We start from the raw sequence: 18,226 nt of genomic DNA, 5'->3' as shown, positions 1-18,226 counted from the left end.
AGGTGCAACATTTGATGTACAGAAAAAGCTGTACATGTAGCCTTGTGGAAAGCACTGCTAGCCCATCAGTATCATCTGTCACTGTTACAAATTCATTGTAAATGATCCAATATTATCCTATATCATGTTTCATTAAGCACTTTCAATGGAGCTGATAAACACTTATTCATTTCATTTGTTCAGAGTTAGATTTTCTTTTAAGGAGTATAATCTCGCTGGTGGATCGGATGGCCTCGCCATTGTGGCGATTACAGTGATATAAGCACAGTGACTTCAGATAGGGAGATAGCTAGGATAGAGACAGGGAACGAGGTGAGGCTGGAGACAAGTAGGCCCTGTTTCATCCTCCCCGGAGAAGATTGAGCATTAGTTCCTTCAGTGAGTCTCAACGAGAGACGGAGAGAGGAGTTATCAGCCCCACTGATCAGACTATCAGCTGCAGCATCCACACATACAGGGATAGTAGCAAACCAAGAATAGACTGCAGAGAGATTCAGTTGTTATCATCAACCATGATAAATGAATCATCTTGTATTTAAAAACAGCAAGAAATATGACACTGGTTCACAGAGCTGGAAGGCAGTTAAAAGACAATGTATGTTTTATCTTTTTTACAAAGCGTGGGATTTGGAGGAACATGAACTCTGTGGCTGCTCTGCATTGTAGGCAGGGTAGAGATGCAATCTATGTAGATAAAATGTCCCTAGTCATAATATGTCCCTAGTCATAAAATGTCCCTAGCCATTTGGGATAAGTGGGCCCTTGCTAGTCAGTTTGTAAAAGCAAATATTGAAATGTTATGACTAGTACTAAAGGAATGTGCACGCCGATCAAGTACAGCTTGAAAAATGCTCCACTTTTACCCAAATGTACTTTTTTAAAACAGCGGAAACATAGAGATGCCAATCTACAGTATACACGTGCTGAATGTGGCTTCCAACTACTATACTGTACCTGCAACCTTTATGGCAGCATAGAAGTCTCAGCTCTCGTGATTTAGTTCTGTTTAACTTCAAAGCTAAAAGGGTAAGGTGTGTGTGTTTGTGTGTGTGTGTGTGTGTGTGTGTGTGTCAGAGAGATAGACACTCCCACTATAGCAGCAAATCTCCACAAGAAAGATAGAGAGAAAGCAACAGAACATTGTTCATCAAATTTCCATTAGAGAACTTTCTACAGTAAGTCTAGGGAGAGTTAGTAGGAAAAGTAACTAGCTGAACGCGTCATTGCACTTATTCTATATAAAGTCTACTGCAGCTAGAGAGAGGCCAGGTCTGAATTTCATCCATTCTTTGAAGAGCAAATAGAAAACACTGTTTAAGCTTCGGACTCACAGTAGTACCTAAGGATAGGCAGAAGGCCCTCTGCCTCTGTGTCCTATGTGTCTCCCATGTGGAACAGAGTTTTCAAGTGTTGCAGACTCGGTGTCCCATATTAGGACATTCTCAGTGTCAGCAGGACTTGTGCCAGTCTCAACAGGACGTCCTGTCATCAGAGGACAATTTGCCACAGCGTTAAGTCTGGTTTAGCCAGGCTAACAATATGAAGCCCCAACAGTCTGAAGGTCTTTTCTCTGCTCAAATGCCCCTGTTTGGTTTACTGTTATGGAGCCAATTAATTCCTAGTTGTTTAAGCCGGGGGACGTTCCTATTGCGTGCCATGATTGGCCCTTAGGTTGATTGCCAACCTGTTTCAGTCCATTTTCTTCCATTTGGTGCATAATGAACACAATGCTCTTCCCACAGGCTCTCAGAGATGTGGGTGGCACAGTCTCACATAATCATGTGAATTATTTAATCTAAGTTATGAAACACAACACCGAACAGTCCATTGTTTCAGAGGATCGTGACTGAATGTAAGACTCCCTTTTTTCAAAGAAGCAGTGAGTAACTTGGTGCTGCCACGGCAGTTGCTATGGAGAGGGTGCACTTTCTGTGTGTTGTATTGTGTGTCTGTGTGTGTGTGTTCACCGAGATTTGGGGAGGAAGTCACACGAGAAGAGGTATGGGTTTTTTGGCTGTCGTGCTCCTTTTGCTCATTAGGAGAGATAATCTTGGCACGCACACACACGCACGAGCATACATGCACATTAACACACAGACACACACACGCCTACTTATTGAATACGTTGTCATGACTGTCCTGATCAGGTCAGGTTACAGGAGACCACAACCCTACAGATTATCTCTCAACCCCAACAGAGGAGGAGAGATCTAGGGGTCTGAAGATGTGGGGGGTTTTATGACCCCTCACGTCCCTGGTAAATCTCAGGCCACAGACAAATTCCTTTGTCCTGTTACTATGGAGAGCCAGCCTCAGAACACTAAACATGAAATAAAGGGACTTTGGAACAATGGTTTCTGTCAGCCACAATGGTGGTCATGACAATAGATGGAATATGAAAATGTATGTCATTTTTGTTTTGTTATTAAAGGTTAATAGATGACGTTATTATGAAAACATTGTAATGTGAAGGGTTTTCCTAGTATACGTTTGATGTTTATACATTATACGTTGTATGGAAAATATCCATAGCTGTTGTAAAATCGATATTCTGTTATTCTTAGAGTTAATTTGAGAAATAGAAACTCAATAAAAACTAGTTTTCCCATGGTGCCCCAGGTTAATCAGTTAATAATTGCTTGATTCAGTTAATCACGCAATTAGAAACTTGAATCATTCGATGAACAACAGTCGTCACATTAACGACAACGTGCTGGCAGGCAGGCACGCACACACACACACACACACACACACACACACACACGCACACACACACACACACACACACACACACACACGCCACTCTAAAATACACATCAATCTCAATATGGATTTAAAACAGACCCAGAATATATACTGTAAAACGTGTGAAGACAGTGTTGTTCATCTGAAGTGTTTTTACTGTTTGGATTGACCTATTCTATTCAATTTGTCTGAAATCAAATAACAAATTTGACAGATAAATGTGACTTTTTTTATTGAATGAATGCTTCTAAATTGCTTTCAACACCTCATGCGTGTGCGCATTGAATAGCGGAGGCGGCAATGTAGCGGTGCAGCCTATCAGAAGAGCTGGACGCACGTCTTATTGGGGGAGTGGCTATCAATTAGTTATTTCTGCCCACCCGTGAAGGTGAATGTCATTCCAATTAAAGAGATGCTCCGGTACTTTAACAAGTAAGTATTTTTTAACCTCCTGCATTGGGCTGGATGTGTCAATGTGTAGTTCATACATGCATATGAGCAGAACTACTGATTTACCACAATTAACCACAAAATTCATAGTTTAAAAAAGCAACTGTTTTCTGGAAGCTGTGCTGCACCATTTTGTCTACATTTCCCCCCACGTGAGCCAGCCCCCTAGCAATTTGAGTTCCAGCCAATGACACGCCATTTGAGTGACAGCTAGCAAGAATCACACACAGCAGAGCGAGAGAGAGAGAGCAATGACATGGAGCACATATCTGCACATATGTGATGTAGTACACAATTTTCGGGGACCACTTTTGGCTCATGGGCGCTACTTTCAGAACTACTGGCTGAAAGGTATACAGGAATAACGGGAAAATCCCTTTAATGTTGTCTATTGTATTTGATAGTTAAACTTAAACGTGTACACTGTCAGCATCTGTAATGACTATTGTATACAGTGCCTTCAGAAAGTATTCACACTCCTTGACTTTTTCAACATTTTGTTGTGTTACAGCCTGAATTAAACATTTGTTAAATTGAGATTTTGTTTCATTGGCCTAAACACAAAACCCCATACTGTCAAAGTGGAATTATGTTTTATGATTTTTTTAAACAAATTAATAAAAAATGAAAAGCTGAAATGTCTTGCGTCAATAGTTATTCAACCCCTTTGTTATGGCAAGGCTAAATAAGTTCAGGAGTAAAAATGCACTCAACAAGTCACATAAGTTACATGGACTCAAACATGATTTTTGAATAACTACCTCATCTCTGTACCCCACACATTCAATTGTCTGTAAGGTCCCTCAGTCGAGCAGTGAATTTCATACACAGATTCAACCACATAAACCAGGGAGGTTTTCCAAGGCCTTGCAAAGAAGGGCATCTAAAAAAGCAGACACCGAATATCCCTTTGAGCATGGTGAAGTTTTTAATTACACTCTGGATGGTGTATCAATTTACCCAGTGAATGCAACGATACAGGCATCCTTCCTAACTCAGTTGCTGAAATGGAAGGAAACCGCTCAGGGATTTCACCTTGAGGCCAGTGATGTCTTTAAAACAGTTACAAAGTTTAATGGCTGTGATAGGAGAAAGTGGAGGATGGATCAACGTTGTAGTTACTCCACAATACTAACCTACATGACAGTGTAAAAAGAAGGAATCCTGTACAGAACAAAAATAATAATATATATTTTTTTAATCCTGTACTGTATGACCCAACAGTGATCCATTCTTTCAGTTTGTCATCTATGGCTATTTAGATTTACATATGGCCATTTTCACAAAGTACTTTGGATGTAGTGAACTCTTTTTTAAAGTAACTTTAGTTAAGCAAACTATAAACTCTTTCTGAAGGGTAGCTTTAGTTCAGTAAACTATATTTTTATTAAGGTAGCTTTAGTCTAGCTTAACTTCTTCCAGTGTGAAGTACTTGGTAGAGTAGCTTCCCCAACATTGCCAAATAGTATTTTTCTTTTTACAGTGTACGTTTTCTGAAAAATAATTGCTGTTGCTACCATGCTTTCAGACCAAGGTGATTGAACAGAGGGGCACACTGAAGATGAAAAGATTATTCAGCAATAAAATATAGATTTGTTGAAACAAACGTCCATTGTCCCTACCAAGAGTTGCAGAATATCTATTTGAACCTATAATGATTCTTCCAGGGCAATCTGAATCTGGGTGGGAAATGATAAAAGAAGCCACCTTACAGAAAAACCACCTTTCATTCCTTTATGCTGATGCCTAACAATAGAAAAATAAGGAAATCATCAACACCCCCCTGGTGTGATGCCATATTGATGATGAATATCTGCAAACTCTCACAAGCTGTCTCCTTTTTCCTTTTTGTGTGTGTGTGTGTGTGTGTCTGCGTGCGTGTGTGTGCATGAGTGTGTGCATACGCGTGTCTTCCAAAAGAGGAAAAAGAGAGGTCATCAACTTGGTTAATCCTCGCTGAAACTATTAGTATTCGGCCGTGTTCAGCACAAAATGGCTGATCAATGTGCATCAAAATGTGCTGCTTAGCTGAACGCCTCGTCCGTGGCAGGGCTTCCTTCACACAGGGAAGAAGAGTGAGACGGATGAGGACACAGTCTGAGTCAGCGATTTCCCACGTTACCCTGGGACAGGAGAGAAGGGCTGGCCCTCACAGCTCACTGGACCGTACCCTGTCTGCATCCCAAATAACACCCTGTTTAGTGCACTACTTTTGCACAGTGCGCATACAGACGCAACCCCGTCCCTGTCCCACCTGAAAGCATCTGTCACATGTTGATATGGATGAGACTACTGGTCATGGATCTATCACATGTTGATATGGATGAGACTACTGGTCATGTATCTATCACATGTTGATATGGATGAGACTACTGGTCATGTATCTATCACATGTTGATATGGATGAGACTACTGGTCATGGATCTATCACATGTTGATATGGATGAGACTACTGGTCATGGATCTGTCACATGTTGATATGGATGAGACTACTGGTCATGGATCTATCACATGTTGATATGGATGAGACTACTGGTAATGGATCTGTCACATGTTTATATGGATGAGACTACTGGTCATGGTTCTATCACATGTTGATATGGATGAGACTACTGGTCATGTATCTATCACATGTTGATATGGATGAGACTACTGGTCATGTATCTATCACATGTTGATATGGATGAGACTACTGGTCATGGATCTATCACATGTTGATATGGATGAGACTACTGGTCATGGATCTATCACATGTTGATATGGATGAGACTACTGGTAATGGATCTGTCACATGTTTATATGGATGAGACTACTGGTCATGGTTCTATCACATGTTGATATGGATGAGACTACTGGTCATGTATCTATCACATGTTGATATGGATGAGACTACTGGTCATGTATCTATCACATGTTGATATGGATGAGACTACTGGTCATGGATCTATCACATGTTGATATGGATGAGACTACTGGTCATGGATCTATCACATGTTGATATGGATGAGACTACTGGTCATGGATCTGTCACATGTTGATATGGATGAGACTACTGGTCATGTATCTATCACATGTTGATATGGATGAGACTACTGGTCATGTATCTATCACATGTTGATATGGATGAGACTACTGGTCATGGATCTATCACATGTTGATATGGATGAGACTACTGGTCATGTATCTATCACATGTTGATATGGATGAGACTACTGGTCATGTATCTATCACATGTTGATATGGATGAGACTACTGGTCATGTATCTATCACATGTTGATATGGATGAGACTACTGGTCATGTATCTATCACATGTTGATATGGATGAGACTACTGGTCATGTATCTATCACATGTTGATATGGATGAGACTACTGGTCATGTATCTATCACATGTTGATATGGATGAGACTACTCGTCATGGATCTATCACATGTTGATATGGATGAGACTACTGGTCATGGATCTATCACATGTTCATATGGATGAGACTACTGGTCATGGTTCTATCACATGTTAATATGGATGAGACTACTGGTCATGGATCTGTCACATGTTGATATGGATGAGACTACTGGTCATGGATCTGTCACATGTTAATATGGATGAGACTACTGGTCATGGATCTGTCACATGTTGATATGGATGAGACTACTTGTCATGGATCTGTCACATGTTGATATGGATGAGACTACTGGGCATGGATCTATCACATGTTGATATGGATGAGACTACTGGTCATGGATCTGTCACATGTTGATATGGACGAGACTACTGGTCATGGATCTGTCACATGTTGAGATGGATGAGACTACTGGTCATGGATCTATCACATGTTGATATGGATGAGACTACTGGTCATGGATCTATCACATGTTGATATGGATGAGACTACTGGTCATGGATCTATCACATGTTGATATGGATGAGACTACTGGTCATGGATCTATCACATGTTGATATGGATGAGACTACTGGTCATGTATCTATCACATGTTGATATGGATGAGACTACTGGTCATGTATCTATCACATGTTGATATGGATGAGACTACTGGTCATGGATCTATCACATGTTGATATGGATGAGACTACTGGTCATGTATCTATCACATGTTGATATGGATGAGACTACTGGTCATGTATCTATCACATGTTGATATGGATGAGACTACTGGTCATGTATCTATCACATGTTGATATGGATGAGACTACTGGTCATGTATCTATCACATGTTGATATGGATGAGACTACTGGTCATGTATCTATCACATGTTGATATGGATGAGACTACTGGTCATGGATCTATCACATGTTGATATGGATGAGACTATTGGTCATGTATCTATCACATGTTGATATGGATGAGACTACTGGTCATGGATCTATCACATGTTGATATGGATGAGACTATTGGTCATGTATCTATCACATGTTGATATGGATGAGACTACTGGTCATGTATCTATCACATGTTGATATGGATGAGACTACTGGTCATGTATCTATCACATGTTGATATGGATGAGACTACTGGTCATGGATCTGTCACATGTTAATATGGATGAGACTACTGGTCTTGGATCTGTCACATGTTGATATGGATGAGACTACTGGTCATGGATCTGTCACATGTTGATATGGACGAGACTACTGGTCATGGATCTGTCACATGTTGAGATGGATGAGACTACTGGTCATGGATCTATCACATGTTGATATGGATGAGACTACTGGTCATGGATCTATCACATGTTGATATGGATGAGACTACTGGTCATGGATCTGTCACATGTTGATGTGGATGAGACTACTGGTCATAGATCTATCACATGTTGATATGGATGAGACTACTGGTCATGGATGAGGAGTACATCTTATTTAGGGCTTCATTTGGCCATTTGGTGGGTTATTGTCATGTCTGCCTAAAACAACCCTGAGCTAGGAAATCATTTCAGCCCAAAGCAACCCTGAGCTAGGAAATCATTTCAGCCTAAAACAACCCTGAGCTAGGAAATCATTTCAGCCCAAAGCAACCCTGAGCTAGGAAATCATTTCAGCCCAAAGCAACCCTGAGCTAGGAAATCATTTCAGCCCAAAGCAACCCTGAGCTAGTAAATCATTTCAGACCAAAGCAACCCTGAGCTAGGAAATCATTTCAGCCCAAAGCAACCCTGAGCTAGGAAATAATTTCAGCCTAAAGCAACCCTGAGCTAGGAAATCATTTCAGCCCAAAGCAACCCTGAGCTGGGAAATCATTACAGCCCAAAGCATCCCTGAGCTAGGAAATAATTTCAGCCCAAAGCATCCCTGAGCTAGGAAATCATTTCATCCCAAAGCAACCCTGAGCTAGGAAATCATTTCAGCTCAACTTGGGGTGTGAAGAAGACTGCCCAAGATCCCTTATTGCGTGTGACTTCTATGGCATGTTAGATTACAGCAACAAATGGTGAGATGTGTGAATGCTACAGTATCAGCAAACATGAAGGCTGAGAACAATAGATAAAGAGAGCGTGGAGTTAATAGGACTTAAAGGAAAGGGGGAGAAGAGGAGGAAAGGGGCGGAAGAGGAGTAAAGGGGGAGAAAAGGAGTAAAGGGGAGAAGAGGAGTAAAGGGGGAGAAGAGGAGTAAAGGGGGAGAAGAGGAGTAAAGGGGCGGAAGGGAGCTTTTTTCCTTACCACTTCATTATTATGCATATTGGGAAATACATTCAATATTTCAAGATGTAAGGAGCTACTGGGATGAGTAATGTGCCTGGAGACCTGGAGAGAGCTCACATCTTGTACGTCGTGTCGGAAGCCGGAGGTGCCTGAAACCAGTTTTAAAAGACAAAGGTATTTTTTATATTCTGGAGCTAAATATAAAATATAGATACATACACACATAGATACACACACATGCTTATACACAAATGCATGCATACACACACACACACTCCTACGCATGCACGGACATGCAAGCACACACACACACACACACACACACACACACACACACACACACACACACACACACACACACACACTTGTAATACCCTGTCTTATGTTCAGAACCTTTGATTGTGCATGCATTGGGGGGTCATTCATGCAAAATCAACGTTTTCCGTGAAAAACCATGAGAACATTTCAATTAGTCACCAATACATCAGATAATGACAGCCTCACCATTTAGTCAATTTAACTACCATTAAATCCAATAGCAAAAAAATACAAGATACAAAATAGAAAGAAAAGTACATGGGAAATATCATTTTCCATACAGTATTTGACTATAACTTGACGTGTTTGTTTGTGTCCAATGGCAGGTGGTGAGCATGCTGAGTAACACAGTATGCTAGTCTTACACTTTCATTATCCTTATACAGTACATACTGGAGGACAAATCATCAGAAATAGAGGTATTGTAAAGCAGTTGGCTACTGTCAAACATAGCACCCTGTTGTAGGCCATTTCTGCCCCATGACACAATGTACAAGATCACCTTTTCGACATGTCAACTGATAGAGTATCACCTGTCTCTCTGCTTGAAATGAACCAGCTTCCAGTGTTTCAATGAAATCCAGATAATGAGTGGAGTATATTGTTGTGTATAACCCAGGTATTCAGCAGTGTATTGTACTTCCCAATGGCAGCACATAGAGTGGCTCTTTCCATTATGTCCTGATGGAGAATGATGATGTACTATTTACAGCCACATCAATATAGTGATTAGTTCCATCATAAAGTGATGTGAAATGTGTACATTTATGAAGTAAAAATATAGCATTTTACAGTGGTCAGCATTTATCAAACTAAGCAGTACATCATTTTGGTTCAGCAGTTATCAGTTTTGAGCAGTTTGATTAAGTGATAGTTAATTGCATTGTTAACAAATGTCAAGAAAATCATATCAAAAGTAAAGTGAATATTGCATTTTGAAGAACAGATGCTCAGATTGAATATGCATCTGAATTGAAATATAGATTTGTTGCAGTGAACAGGCGACTTTGTGAATTTGTTTGTTGAACTAGAGTTTTGAAACATTTTGATGATCTGTTTTAATGTTTGTGCTTAGAGTTATGAAAAGACTAGAGAATACTGCACCAAAGGAATTGAAAAAAGCTGCAATAGGTATGGGTGGAGGCCTGTTTAAAGCTTCAGGCCTGGGGAGACATCCTGAGGCTGTGCCCACGAGGCCCCTGGGGAGACAGCTTGAGGCTGTGCCCACGAGGCCCCTCTTCACAGGCAGTTAGGGAAACGCTTTGATGATACTCCGCTATAATAAGCCCAAGTCGCCATAAGTTACTGGCTAACTGCAGCACCAGGATATTAACATGATGAACGGCTGGCTGGTGATGGGTTCCACTTAAAGTACAACAGTTGATTTGCATTTTGTCTGTAGGCAAATCGGTTCTGAGGCGACTGCTGAAGACAGGTTTCAGAGCAGTGGTTCTTATCCGACTCAAGATGAAGGAGGGGAAAACCCTTTGTTACCAATGTGTTGACCAAAAACAGTACAGCTGACACACACACAGAGAGACAGAGAGACAGACAGACAGACAGACAGACAGACAGACAGACAGACAGACAGAGCGACAGACAGACAGACAGACAGACAGACAGACAGACAGACAGACAGACAGACAGCCAGCCAGCCAGACAGACAGACAGACAGACAGACAGACAGACAGACAGACAGACAGACAGACAGACAGACAGACAGACAGACAGACAGACAGACAGACAGACAGACAGACAGACAGACAGACAGACAGACAGACAGACAGACAGACAGAGAGAGAGAGAGAGAGTTTATCTGAGGTGTATTCAGTAGATAGAACAAGTTGAACGTTGCAGATGGAAATGTCGGTGTATATAGCAGAAATTATTCTCAAGTCAACAGCACAGGCAATCACATCTGTTCAAATCAAAACATTGTATTTATTTCTGAATGTTGGTGGTGGTGAAAACAGTGGTTGGGGAGTATTTGTAATAGTAATGCAGAATACACTGTCAGTCGAACTTCGACAACACCATGTACTATCAGAGATGTTTGGGAATGACAGTGTAAGGTAGAAGATAATACCAGAAAGACGTCAGACGTACATGTATATTTACTGTAGATGCAGATCAGTGGCAGTCAGTGCTTATTTCTATTACAGCATATTGGATGACTGTCATTCGTATTCCATTCACCCAGTTCAATGTAACAGCGATAGGTCTCGAGTTCCAGTGTTGTGTTGGAAAGTCATAGCCAGCTAGCTAACATAACATCCCTCTATTTGAGCAAGGTGTTTCAATAGGCTAGACTAGATAGCTGCATTTGCTAGCTAAGTAAGTGAAACTGAAAGTTTAAAAAAAATAAAGAAATCTCTCTCTTTCTATTTCTCTCTTGCTTCTCCTTCATTTTGTAAGATATGCATTTGTTCAAAACTGTTCAACTATTCACCACATTTTATACACTGCAGTGCTAGCTAGCTGTAGCTTATGCTTTCAGTACTAGATTAATTCTCTGATCCTTTGATTGGGTGGACAACATGTCAGTTCATGCAGCAAGATATCTGATAGGCTGGAGGACGTCCTACGGAAGTTGTAATAATTACTGTGTAAGTCTATGGTAGGGGGTGAGAACCATGAGCCTCCCAGGTTTTGTATTGAAGTCAATGTACCCAGAGGAGGATGAAAACTAGCTGTCCTCTGGCTACACCATGCTACCCTACAGAGTGCTGTTGAGGCTACTGTAGACCTTCTTTGCAAAATAGTGTGTTTTAATCAGTTATTTGGTGACGTGATTATATTTAGTATAGTTTTATCTAAAATATATAACTTTTGAAATGTTTTACAATTTGTATTTTTAATAGATTTATGAAGTTCACTGAGGAGGATTTTCCTCCCCTTCCTCCTCTGAGGAGCCTCCACTGATGCAGATACCTTAGCCAATTATATCTGCATGGACCATTGGAATAATAAGGTTTGTGGAATAAAAATCTGTCATGTTTTAGATTGAGCATCATAATCTTATCATCATCGAGTCGAACTCAATCTAAAACATGACAGATTTTTGTTCCACAAACCGTATTATTACAACGGTCCATGCAGATATAATTGGCTAAGGTATCTGCATGTATGGTAATTATGCATGTATGTCCAACGTCTTTCTGATATTATCTTCTACCTTCTACTATCATTCCCAAACATCTCTGAAAGTCAATACTGTTGTCGAAGTTTGATTGACAGAATATAACCACCATATGGTGTCCCCTGTTATTAAAAAGCATCACTCCGCTGCCCGAAAAAGATTAGTATTAAACTGACAGTAGTTTTGTCCTAAATGGAACCATCTTCCCTATATACCACACAACTTTTGACCAGAGCCCATATAGGGTTCTGGTCAAAGTAGTGCACTCAATGGGGAATGGAGTGCTATTTGGGACGCAGGCAGCGTCTTCACGGGGAATCTACCGTATCTGATTCTGGTTCGGCCCCGTGCCCAGCTGAAGGAATCCGATCTCTGCCAGCCAGCGTACCTCTGGGACCTTCAGATGCAGCCAATACAGACTCATATGTCACAGAGATAACAAAATGCTAGGAGGTGTGCCCAATCACCTGCCTGACAGGAAATGCATTCTAACAAATGGAGTACCTTTCGGTCTATCCCGGGAGACAATTATAAACAATTCCAGTCTTTAGTAGGAGATAGAGCGTATCCCGAAGACTGATAACATCCATGCCAGGATATCAATCATAGCCAGTCGGAATAACCATTTAATCTTATTCCCGAGGACCATACTGTGTAATGCCTTTTAGAGGCTGTGGATGTCTTGAATGTCTTTCAGGCACAGGTAGGAAACAGAGGATGTGTGTGCATCCTAAAACTGCACCCATTCCCTATATAGTGCACTACTTTTGAACTGACCCTTGTGGTCCCTGGTCAAAAGTAGTGCACTATGTAGGGAATATGGTGCCATTTGGGATGGATCCTGTGTAAAGGTATGAGGGGGGTACAGAGCTACTACGACCTTGGGAAGGTTAGAGGTCAGAAAGGTGGTTATAAGGGTGAGACCCTGATGAGGGAGAGAGAGAGAGGGTGATGCATAGTGTTTACTGAAATTCCTTCCCAGAAGACATCTGGCATCGGCGTCTTACTGAAACATCATCTAACGTGACTTGAATGACTCTTCCTCCAATTGCTGCTTACCATGCTACTGGTGTGACAGGCCATGTGCGACATCACAATCCGGTTCCAGGAAGTGCTTCTCGCTGCTAATTGTTGATTGGGGGATTTGGGAATCTCAACAACCACAGTCACTGACTGAGGTGTCATAGTCAAGTGTTGGATCCCATCAATTCAAAACAAAGGAAAAGGAAACCAAAGCAGTGTCATAGTTTGATCCATTGAAGGTGCCAATGGGTTTTCTTGTTAGTTAATTGAAAGTAATCAACAAAGTGGGTTCACTGCAGTTAGGTGCTGTATAAACTCAGAATGTGACTTTAAACAAAATATAAAAACACTCAAGTGCATCAGAGAATGAGATATAATATTATTTTGGATCTTGTGCTTTACTCTTTGACTCTTCCAGTTGTTGGGTGTGTGCCCAAAATATTACATCTTGTGTTTGTCTAAAGTCAATATAAAAGAGTTTAACACAAAGAAAAGTAAAACGCATAACAATTGATTCCTCAAAATCCCTCATGTTTTGTAGATGATTTAGTTTACTCAACTCAACCCAAGAAAGGCCATTGATCCGGCTTGAAAAGGCTGAGAGTCTTAGCATCATTTAACCATAGATAGATAGGGTTGATGTTACATGTACTACAGCCAGAATAAAGACGGGACCACAATTCCCAGTTCATATTTTTTAAACAAACCAATCCATAGATTATTAAATTGTCCAAGAGAAATGAAAGAGCAGACAGGATCAAAGAGAAAATGTAATTGAATACAAAAGTTAAGTGAAAAATAAAATAAGTTTGAAAATATGTCATTTTATTTGAACATAGCCCCACACAAGGGGTTTGTCAACAAACTGTCCTAGTCAGGAGGCCCAACACAGCTCCCTCTCACATCAAACCCCATGTCTCCCTCTCTTCTCTACCAGGGTCACATCAAACCCCATGTCTCCCTCTCTTCTCTACCAAGGTCACATCAAACCCCATGTCTCCCTCTCTTCTCTACCAAGGTCACATCAAACCCCATGTCTCCCTCTCTTCTCTACCAAGGTCACATCAAACCTCATGTCTCCCTCTCTTCTCAAACAAGGTCACATCAAACCCCATGTCTCCCTCTCTTCTCTACCAAGGTCACATCAAACCCCATGTCTCCCTCTCTTCTCTACCAAGGTCACATCAAACCCCATGTCTCCCTCTCTTCTCTACCAAGGTCACATCAAACCTCATGTCTCCCTCTCTTCTCTACCAAGGTCACATCAAACCCCATGTCTCCCTCTCTTCTCTACCAAGGTCACATCAAACCCCATGTCTCCCTCTCTTCTCTACCAAGGTCACATCAAACCCCATGTCTCCCTCTCTTCTCTACCAAGGTCACATCAAACCTCATGTCTCCCTCTCTTCTCTACCAAGGTCACATCAAACCCCATGTCTCACTCTCTTCTCTACCAAGGTCACATCAAACCCCATGTCTCCCTCTCTTCTCTACCAAGGTCACATCAAACCCCATGTCTCCCTCTCTTCTCTACCAAGGTCACATCAAACCTCATGTCTCCCTCTCTTCTCTACCAAGGTCACATCAAACCCCCCATGTCTCCCTCTCTTCTCTACCAAGGCCACATCAAACCCCCCCATGTCTCCCTCTCTTCTCTACCAAGGCCACATCAAACCCCCCCATGTCTCCCTCTCTTCTCTACCAAGGTCATATCAACCCCCCATGTCTCCCTCTCTTCTCTACCAAGGTCACATCAAATCCCACGTCTCCCTCTCTTCTCTACCAAGGTCACATCAAACCCCCCATGTCTCCCTCTCTTCTCTACCAAGGTCACATCAAACCCCCCCATGTCTCCCTCTCTACCAAGGTCACATCAAACCCCCCACGTCTCCCTCTCTTCTCTACCAAGGTCACATCAAACCCCCCATGTCTCCCTCTCTTCTCTACCAAGGTCATATCAACCCCCCATGTCTCCCTCTCTTCTCTACCAAAGTCATATCAAACCCCCCATGTCTCCATCTCTTCTCTACCAAAGTCATATCAAACCCCCCATGTCTCCCTCTCTTCTCTACCAAGGTCATATCAAACCCCCCATGTCTCCCTCTCTTCTCTACCAAGGTCACATCAAACCCCCCCACGTCTCCCTCTCTTCTCTACCAAGGTCACATCAAATTCCTGAGGCCCTGGTGCAGTAATTAGAGGACAGACCCATGAGGACCTTGGTGCAGTAGTTAGACCACAGACCCAGGAGGGCCCTGGTGCAGTAGTTAGACCACACACCCAGGAGGCCCTTGGGGGCCTCTAATCCAAGATGGCCAACATTATCCTCTCGACCTTGAGCTTGGGGCGTCATGGTTAAATCTGATAATGAGCACAGCCAGGGTGTCAGGTGTAAAATGATATGTAAAGTAAAGAGCAACTGACACACTCATACACACACTCATACACACACTCATACACACACACACACACACACACACACACACACACACACACACACACACACACACACACACACACACACACACACACACACACACACAGTATTTCTGCCTATAGGCTTTAATGAGGCATGACAAGACATTGATCTCTGTTTGAGGAAACATCAATATCAGCTCTCCGCTAATGGAAAGGGAAGGGACGTCATGGGTCTTGATGTATTTTTTTATGAACCAAAGGATTTCATAGTTTTGCCTTTCATGCCAAATGGCAGTTCTGGGTTGACTTAAAACATTGCCCTTCACTAAACGATTAGTTCCTGCCGTGAGATGACAGTTTCTATTTCAGAGTGGCATAGATGGGATGGTGGCAGTGTAAATGCAGTGTACGTGTTGCTTGACACAGTAATAGACATTTCTGCACACCCTGGGACAAAAGGAAGGTTAGTAATGACATACCTGTGTGTGTATGTGTGTGTGTTTGTGTGTGTGAGTGTGTGTGTGTATGTGTGTGTGTTTGTGTGTGTGAGTGTGTGAATGTGTGTATGTGACAGAACTTAACACTTGATCTCAACACACAGCAGGAGCACTCCAATCTCTGCGAGCCAGACAGAGTGAGTGTGTGTGTGTGTGTATGTGTGCTTCTGGACATCTGCATGTTTGTGTGTTAGTGTCTGGATAAAAGTTGGAAAACAGGTTAATATGAAATCCGCCAGCCTGCAGTGTGTAACAACAGAGTGTAAGATTGGTTTCTTTACCGCCTTGCTCCCACACAGTGGGCCCCAAAGGCCCCTAGAGGCCCCAGACCTGCAGCTGGAGCAGCAGCCCCCTGTCAGACAGCCCCCTGTCCTGGGGAGACGGCTTGGAGCATATCTGTTTTTGTGTCGCCTGGGGCAAAGCTACATCGGTAAGACTCGTCATTAATTCTCTCTGATGTTAATAGAGATGTACATATAGTATATATTCTCCGATGTTGATAGAGATGTACATATAGTATATATTCTCTGATGTTGATAGAGATGTACATACAGTATATATTCTCTGATGTTGATAGAGATGTACATACAGTATATATTCTCTGATGTTGATAGAGATGTACATATAGTATATATTCTCTGATGTTGATAGAGATGTACATATAGTATATATTCTCTGATGTTAATAGAGATGTACATATAGTATATATTCTCTGATGTTAATAGAGATGTACATACAGTATATATTCTCTGATGTTGATAGAGATGTACATACAGTATATATTCTCTGATGTTAATATAGATACAGTATACATCTATCCTCTCTCCACCACAGCCCCGTTGATGTGAATGGGGCGTGTTCAGAGTCTGACACTGATTTGTCATGGAGGAGACAGTCATGTCAACAAAGCCTCAGTACACATTGCCTCTCTCCTACTGTTCAGACATGACAACTGGATCATGAATCCATTCATTGGTTATGAAAGAGGTGAAAGAATGTTGTAACCATTTGTTATTTGTTGTAAAAACTGTATTGTTGTTTGTGGTATATCCTATTAACGGTCTCTCTCTCTCTCTCTCTCTCTCTCTCTCTCTCTCTCTCTCTCTCTCTCTCTCTCTCTCTCTCTCTCTCTCTCTCTCTCTCTCTCTCTCTCTCTCTCTCTCTCTCTCTCTCTCTCTCTCTCTCTCTCTCTCTCTCTCTCTCTCTCTCTCTCTCTCTCTCTCTCTCTCTCTCTCTCTCTCTCTCTCACACACACACATACACATGTCCACAGAGAAAGCAGCTCGGACACCTTCATACTGGTAAGGGAAGGAAAATGACTCCCACATGGTCTCAGTGAAAACTCTGTATTCCACTTCCTCTTGACCTGGAAAGAATAGTATCTGTGGTCTGAAAAATCTGACTGACTTTCAATGCAAGCCAGTATGATGAAGACCGTCCCACATTTTGAACAATTCCAAGCATGGAAGAGATGAAACAGCAAATAATTTGAAAGGCAGGAATATCTATAACTATTTCATTTGGATTCATACATCTGCATGGCAGATAATACAAAGTCTGTATTCACTAGGCCTTATTACTGGCTAAACATTGATGATGCTCAGCTCTTCAGGGGTGGATACAAGGACTTTACCTGCATGTCCCCCCCCCCCACCTTCTGTGAACCAGCTGTGTGACACCCTACTTCTGTGTGTGACACCCTGCTTGTGTGTGTGTGTGTGTGTGTGTGTGTGTCTGTACGTGCATGTGTTTGTGTGATGTCCCAGCATGCCTATCTATCTGACAGGCCAAATGCAGGACACAGCTACCCCAGGTTCCCTGATCACATTCTAAAGGAGGATTACAGTGTTGCGATTAGGAGCTTTCAGTCCTAGCGAAGGATTACAGCACAAAAACATGACGGTCTATTGTCTTTTGTAGAGGCACATCAATAACGGACATCAATAGACCCTCTGCCTCCGACACAGGGTGTGTGT

The 18,226-nt window shown here is 41.9% G+C and overlaps 1 protein-coding gene across 4 annotated transcripts in view; it reads right to left on the bottom strand.

Moving 5' to 3' along the window:
- LOC110538788 (brain protein I3) overlaps positions 1-18,226 on the bottom strand; it is a 698,720-nt gene that overhangs the window by 422,892 nt on the left and 257,602 nt on the right. Inside the window, exon 4 of one of the 4 annotated variants that reach the window (XR_005035606.1) lies at positions 16,164-16,169. The exons of the other annotated variants lie outside the window; for them this stretch is intronic. The gene's annotated coding sequence lies outside the window, so the exon portion shown is untranslated. The remainder of the gene's footprint in view (positions 1-16,163; positions 16,170-18,226) is intronic. 4 annotated transcript variants of the gene reach the window in all.

The sequence above is a fragment of the Oncorhynchus mykiss genome, chromosome 13, assembly GCF_013265735.2.
Source record: "Oncorhynchus mykiss isolate Arlee chromosome 13, USDA_OmykA_1.1, whole genome shotgun sequence".
Classification (NCBI taxonomy): Eukaryota; Metazoa; Chordata; class Actinopteri; order Salmoniformes; family Salmonidae; genus Oncorhynchus; species Oncorhynchus mykiss.
Note: the sequence above shows the minus strand (reverse complement) of the source record. Positions and strands in the feature narration are given on the sequence as shown.